The sequence below is a fragment of the Pteronotus mesoamericanus genome, unplaced genomic scaffold, assembly GCF_021234165.1.
Source record: "Pteronotus mesoamericanus isolate MK-2021 breed Mesoamerican mustached bat unplaced genomic scaffold, CSHL_Meso_final contig_78, whole genome shotgun sequence".
In the NCBI taxonomy this organism is placed as follows: Eukaryota; Metazoa; Chordata; class Mammalia; order Chiroptera; family Mormoopidae; genus Pteronotus; species Pteronotus mesoamericanus.
The window spans coordinates 19,543,379-19,550,086 of NW_026555258.1; the positions used below are offsets into that span (position 1 = coordinate 19,543,379).

At 42.3% G+C, this 6,708-nt stretch overlaps 1 pseudogene; it reads right to left on the reverse strand.

Annotated features, from left to right (window-relative positions):
• Window positions 1-6,010: 6,010 nt before the first annotated feature.
• On the reverse strand, window positions 6,011-6,708 carry LOC129079504 (ADP-sugar pyrophosphatase-like; annotated as a pseudogene).

The following is a 6,708-nucleotide window of genomic DNA, read 5'->3' on the forward strand; positions in this document are numbered from 1 at the left end:
GTGAAATGTAAATAAAAACCTGGCGTTTAGTCCACAGTCACATCTGAATGCAGGTGTTGATAAATAACGAGGCTCAAGAATTTCACACCCTGTATCGCTTAATCCTCAAGCACCCCTGTGGTGATACTGCTCTCATTTTATAAACACGCAAGTTCACAGAGATGAAGTGCCTTGCCCAAGGTCACAGAGCTAGTTAGTAGATTAACCCAAATGTGAACCCAGGTGTGCTAGAGGAAATGAGGAATGATGAACTCACATGAAAAGCTGCTTTCAAAGCAAACCTACTGCCGCCACCCAGCTTTTTATTGGTGCCATACTAAGACGCTTGCACCCTGATCTAGGAGATGGATGTCAGAGAAGTGTCCCGGCTGACACATTCTGCTCTCCCAGCAAAGTTCCTGAAAGCCTGTGAAAGACGCCAGTAACTTTGAGATGTGTCATGGATACTTACTATTTAAAAAAATCTTGAGACTTTTTTATTTCATCCAGTTCAAGGGCAAATACTTAGTATTTTCACATTAGGTATCTTATGCAAGGGAAGCATTCATTTGACTCTTTCTCATTGGAGCTTTTGGGAAAAGCAACATGTATCAAGATGAGAATGAGAGTTCAAAGAAAAGCGATGAAGGAAGAGTTTAAGCACCATGTGGGATTCCAAAAAAGGCACTGCACGCGTGTGATCCTTACTCATTCTCCAAAAAAAAAGATGGGTTTTTCTATGGAAACTCCTCATCAACACTGAAAAGGCCAGGAGGGCAAGTTCAACCAGTTAAGAATGCGACCTCGGCCAGCACACCCCTCAATTTCCCAAGCCTAGGCATTCTCATGGCACTTTTCTTATCATTTACTTAGTCCATTCACTTTTTGTACATGAACCAATCTTTTTGTAATAAATCTTTTTATCACCACACATGAAACAGAAGGTAAGTAGTATTGTTGTCAAAACAAAGCTTCATAAACACACTGAAAACAAAATAGTTTTTGTTTTTGAGTAACCCGGTATCCGGACAGTCAAAGACGCAAAGACTCTCTCTCCTCTGTCCTCCCCTCCCCTCTTCTTCGTTTTCCTCCTCCTCCTTTTAACTCTCAGTCTCTGTGTCTCTCCCCACTAACAGGGTAAACTTCTATAGAGGTTTTAAAGCTAGAATAGCACCAAATTAAGACTTTCTTCTTGAGTAACCAGTATTGAAAGAGAGTAAAACAGGAATCAAGAGTGGAAATATGAGAACCCTCTGTATTTCTGTGCAATGTCTTCTAACCCTAAAACTGCTCTAAGAAAGTCTATTAAGTTCTAAATGTACACATAAAAAATAAAATTGACTTTTAAATTGAAAAAAAAGAAATTAACCTTCCTCTGCATGAGTCATGGTTATTTAATCTGCATTCCCCATACTATCCCCAGTCATCAAAATCACTACCTGAAATTACCTCTCATAGTAACATTGGTCCATGGTCCACATTTGTGAAACGCTACTTAGCTGGAGTTTATAGCCATATAAACTCTGATTATATGAAAAAAATAAAACATATTGATTAGATGGTTTCCTATTGATGGCAGAATGAAGTTGTGACTCATTCACCTTTCTGCTAAAGCACACACCCACTTTTTTTTTTTTTAATTTTAGAGAGAGGGGAAGGCAGGGAGAGAAACACTGATGTGAGAACAAAGCATTGATCAGATGCCTTTCATACACATCCTGACTGGGGACCAAACCAACAACCCAGGCGTGTATCCGGACCAGGAATCGAACCGTCAACCTTTCAGTTCCTGGGACAACGCCCAGCCACCTGAGCCACACTGGCCAGGGCTCTATCAAAGCCGTTTTTTACCTGACCCTCATATTCATTTTTGCCTTTCTCCCATTGCGCATGTACAGCAAGCAGCAAGCATTACCTCAGACTCTATGCTCTTCCCTACATCTGGAATTTCCTCCCCTCATCTCTGTCTTTCAAATTCAAGATCACCCAGCAAATGCAGAGTTCCTTCAGGTCAGCCCAGCCAGTCATGTGAAGCCTTCTTTGGCTCTCTCAGAGAGGGAAAGCATCCTCTTCTTGTATGTCAGGGAGCTGCGTGTGTACAACCATTAACACCTGCCATCCTTTTGTAGGGCATGGTAGATCTTTATGTCTGCTGAGGGTGACCAGGTAAAATACATGGCAGCTGATTAAATTTGAATTTCAGATAAAGGATAATTTTTTAGTGTCAGTATGTCTCTAACTGGGTGTCCTTTACTGGTTATTTGCTAAGTTTGGCAACACAGTCTGTCTCCAGTGAGACTCAGCTTGCAAAGGACAAAAGCTATGGCTTCCCATCCTTGTGTGTGCAGTACTGAGAACATTACCAGGCTCTCAGTCGAGTCTTGGTAATAATTGAAGGACTGCTGTCCAAATTCAGCCTGGAAACCCTAAGATCTTAACTTATGTCAGGAATACTCTTCTATTTTTACCTAGAATGGCAGGTTTGGAAGGGGGAAAGAGAATGTGCTCAAATTTAATACATTTAAAAGCTCTAAACCAGACCTGCAGGAAGGAGCAAAGGCATCTCCTCTATTCTCTCTCTTGTTTTAACACACATAATAACAAGTCACACATTGCATGGCTTCTATATACTTTACAGTCCACAATCAGCTCCCACACAAATCCCACATGAGGGCAAGAACTTAGTGTGCCGAATCCAAAGGCAGCCAGAATAAAGGGCAGCAGCAGCCAAGAATACATCTACTCCATGTGGAGGCCCATTCTGTCTTGATGAATCAGGTTGGCAATTAATCATCATGTCTTGCTTCAGAGCTTTCCTGTGAAGGGAGTGTGTCGCGATGGAAGGGTCATAGGCTGGGAAGTCAGTCAGACCTGGGTTTGCAGTTATGACTCAGCAGCTGCCAGGAGGGAGTCCTCACCAGGGCTCAGTCTGCTTCTCTGTAAACCAGGTTATAATGGCTGCCTCCAAAAGGTCCCTGTGAGCGTGAAATGAAATAATGCATATGAAGTGTTTTGTGTGGTGCCTGTCCATAGCGAATGTGCAGGTGTGGTAGCAATCATGGTGGTGAAGGTGATAATGTTTTCATTTCTACTATTCCAACCAGATTATAACCTCTTTGACCATATGGACTGCTTTATTCATTTATTCAGTATTTATTTTTACTTCTTTTGTCCCCTCCAACAGCCTCTAATATAATGTACAATAAAGCATATTCATCATCTAGATACCGAAAGAGACTGAAGTTTTTAAAAAAAATGTGCAGTGTTTTATTGCCTACAATAAAACCACAGCTGGGGAGGGTAGGACCAGAAATTAACCTTTGTGAGCCACTGGTGGACTGCACGCTGTCTTTTGTAAGTCATTGGTGGACTATGACTAGGCAGTAAGAAACACTACAGAAATAAGGACAAAGTCACGTTCTTTTTAAAATAGTAAAGAACCTTTTTGATGGAAAATCCATTCTTCCCACACTCCCCATCAGGACGTTCTATCGCATATGTGTGCTAATCACACGCACACCATCGGGAACACACCTCAGGGAGGTGGTGGATGCCCTTCTCACGAGCTGCTCAAGCGAAGAGTTCAGAATGATGGATGATCTACTCTCAGCACATGAGTACGAACCCTATCTACGCTGCCCTCCAGTCTTTGTCTCTATTCGTCCCTAGTTATATTTAACTGCACCTATCAGTACACCTATAATTTTATATTAAAAGGTGACAAATCTAGCAAATTCTTCACCGGCACTTGCCTTTACAAACATGTAATCCTCACCCTCCTTTTTCTTTGACTGTCCGGCTTTGGACAGCTTACCTGGGATGTAGTTTTTTCCCCTGTACGATGAGAATGTTGGAGTCGTGTGGTCTCTAAGCTCCCCTTCAGTACTCTTTCCTCAGGATCCTGTCTCTCTATTTCGTCCCTGCATCTCTTTTAATTGAACCAATGCTAAGCCTAAGTCTATGAAAGCCTACATCGATCAAAGTATTTTTTCCTATAATTTTAACATTCATTCCTAAGTCAGCTCAAACGTGTATTCAAGATATCCCAGGTAAAAAAGGATCCAAAGATCGAGGTTTAGCTCTTGTTAACCGGAAAGTTCACTGATAATTTCTTTTGCAAGGCTCTGAATTGAAATAGTTTCAATTCAGTAATTGTTGGTTGTGCCATTATTGTCACTGTTGTTATCACTGCAATAGGGAAAATTAATATATTGAAACTATTTCTTTCTTGTCTATGTTTTTATAAAAAGAGACCCCACAGAGCTCCCAGCCCCTTCTGCCACGTGAGGACACAAAGAAGTCTGAACCTAGAAGAGGACCCTCACTCAACCATGCCTGCACCCTGATCTTGGACTCGCAGCCTCCAGGACTGTAAGAAACAAATTTCTATTGTTTCATCATATTTTGAGCCAGAGGAAGCAAAGAGAACTATTTTTGAATAGCCGGAGAAATAATCACACCTTATGCATGTAAAACTGCTTATCAAGGGCTTTCAGAAAAAGTATTCCTGTCCACAGAGAGCGAATCAGTCCTTGGGACAGTGTCGGATTTACTAAAATAGAAATAGAGCTAAGGAACAATAAATAGGACACGGAAACTTTTGGGGGGAGCCTCATTGCTTTCAGAATGAAAACTTAAATCCTTAACGTGGGTTCAGGGCCATATGAGATCTGCCCCCGACTTCCTTTGTGCCTCCATCTCACTAACTCTCCAGCCCCCGCCTCCACACACACACACACATACACGCGCACACGCACGCAACGCACGCACTACAGACACTCTGGCTTCTTTCCAGTTTGGAAGGCGCCAACCTCTTTTTCACCAAGAGGTCTCCTTTCCATGTTGTTTCCTCTTTCTTGCATACTCCTCCTTTCACCATCTTTGCCTCTTTACCTTTAATTCCAAGGACTCTTCTTCCAGGAAGACTTCTCTGATTTCCAGATTTCAAAAGGACCCCTCGTTTTACATTTTAAAAGCACTGTAGAGGCCTCCTTCCTGTTACTACACAGCTGCAACTTGACATTTATTCCTGTTGTAGTGTCATTAAGGCCTATTCCTTTAGTAAGCTATATGCTCCTCAAGGGTAGCTCCAAGTCTTTGCTCACGGCTGGCCCTATCCACAATATATGCCAATATCTGGCACATAGTAGGACTTGATGAATCAGTCGGTTAACTAATTGAGTAAATGAGGCTACGGTAGCCTTCCTCAACCAGTGGCATGAATGCTGAGGAATAAGTATAGTACAATGGTTAACTGAGTATTTAGACTCTCTAAGTCAGCCAAGATAAAATCCTGGCTCTGCCACCTACTAGCTGTGGGGTTTGGGGACAGTTAATTCACATTATTGTGTCTCTGCTTCTTCATCTGTGAAATGAGCATAATAAATACGTGTTTTTATTGACTCTGAGATACCCTCGATTGTTTAGATATACTACATACCATTAAGGAAAAATAAACCTACCAATGAACTAGAATACAATGTTTTCCTATCACTGAGGCTTTTTTTTCCCCCATACAAAACTGCCCTCTGTTCCATCAATAAGATTAGCCAGGAAGCATTTCTGAAAAGAGCACTCAATCCCGTTAGGCCTCAGCTACTCCCAGCCTTATCTGGGGGACTTTCTTTCACGCCCTTGGCATTCATTCTGCAAGATGATCTTACTGGCAGGTGCCAACAGAGGTTTTGGGCAAGAACCAGGAAGACATTATAAGGTATGAATAACTGAACATATGCAGTAGCAACAACACTTGTAATTCAACTGAAATGCTGAAACGTGATAGGGTTTTTAATATCATGCCCAAGTGTAATATTGTAGGCAACGTCCCCGTTACTACCACCCCCCTGCTGACAGCAGCTACAAGGGGCCATGGCTTCTAAGACACCCCTCAGTTTCAGAGAACTTGAGTCAAAATAGGTGCATTGGCAAATTTGATTGATTGATTAAGTTCTGTGTAGCTTTTATTTTATGAAACAGCCAGTTTCAAATCTACATTAAACTAAGCTGAATACAAAGTCTTAATGAAGGAGGCCTAATGGTCCTGCTTGCAAAAGCATATGATCACTAGCCTTTGGCCTTTAAATTTTAGGAAGGGCACTTAAAATAGCTTCGTGTCTGTATGTTTCAGCACCAGAGCACAGAACAGACTCTGGCATCCACAGATGTTCTTTAACCACCAGAGCATCAAGTCTGTGTAGCGGGTGGTTCTTTGATAAAGAAACTACTTGCACAAGTTCTCCATCACCTGGCTTTGGCTTAGGTCTGACATTTTCAGCCTCCCCTGCATTAATAGTAACTGTCGCGATGTGTGTGGTGCAGTTTGACAAACCTGGGTGCACACATACAGCTGGAGAATATTCAGCCATGTCGCCTTGATAGCTAGTTTCTCCCTTCACCTCCCAAAGAGCAGCTGCTTCTGGGCTTTCGTTATCACCTGTGGGCCCTGCGGGGAATTCTAGGTGGTACCCTGCCCCCCATGGTCAGAAGTGCTTCGCCAAAAGGACGTGTTCCTAGGGCAGGATTCTTTGCCACTGTGAGATAACCCTCACACCAGTAGCCAACTATAATTCCCTGGTTGCATGCGTCCCCGTTTCCCAAGTTCTTGTTTCCCAGTAGGATCCATGCATGTTGTTTATACAAGCTTGATCCATTTTCCTCCTGAAATTTGCTCCTCTGAAATAACAGACTGTCGGTATTTTGAGAAGAATCCATTGATTCTTGGTTTTCCAT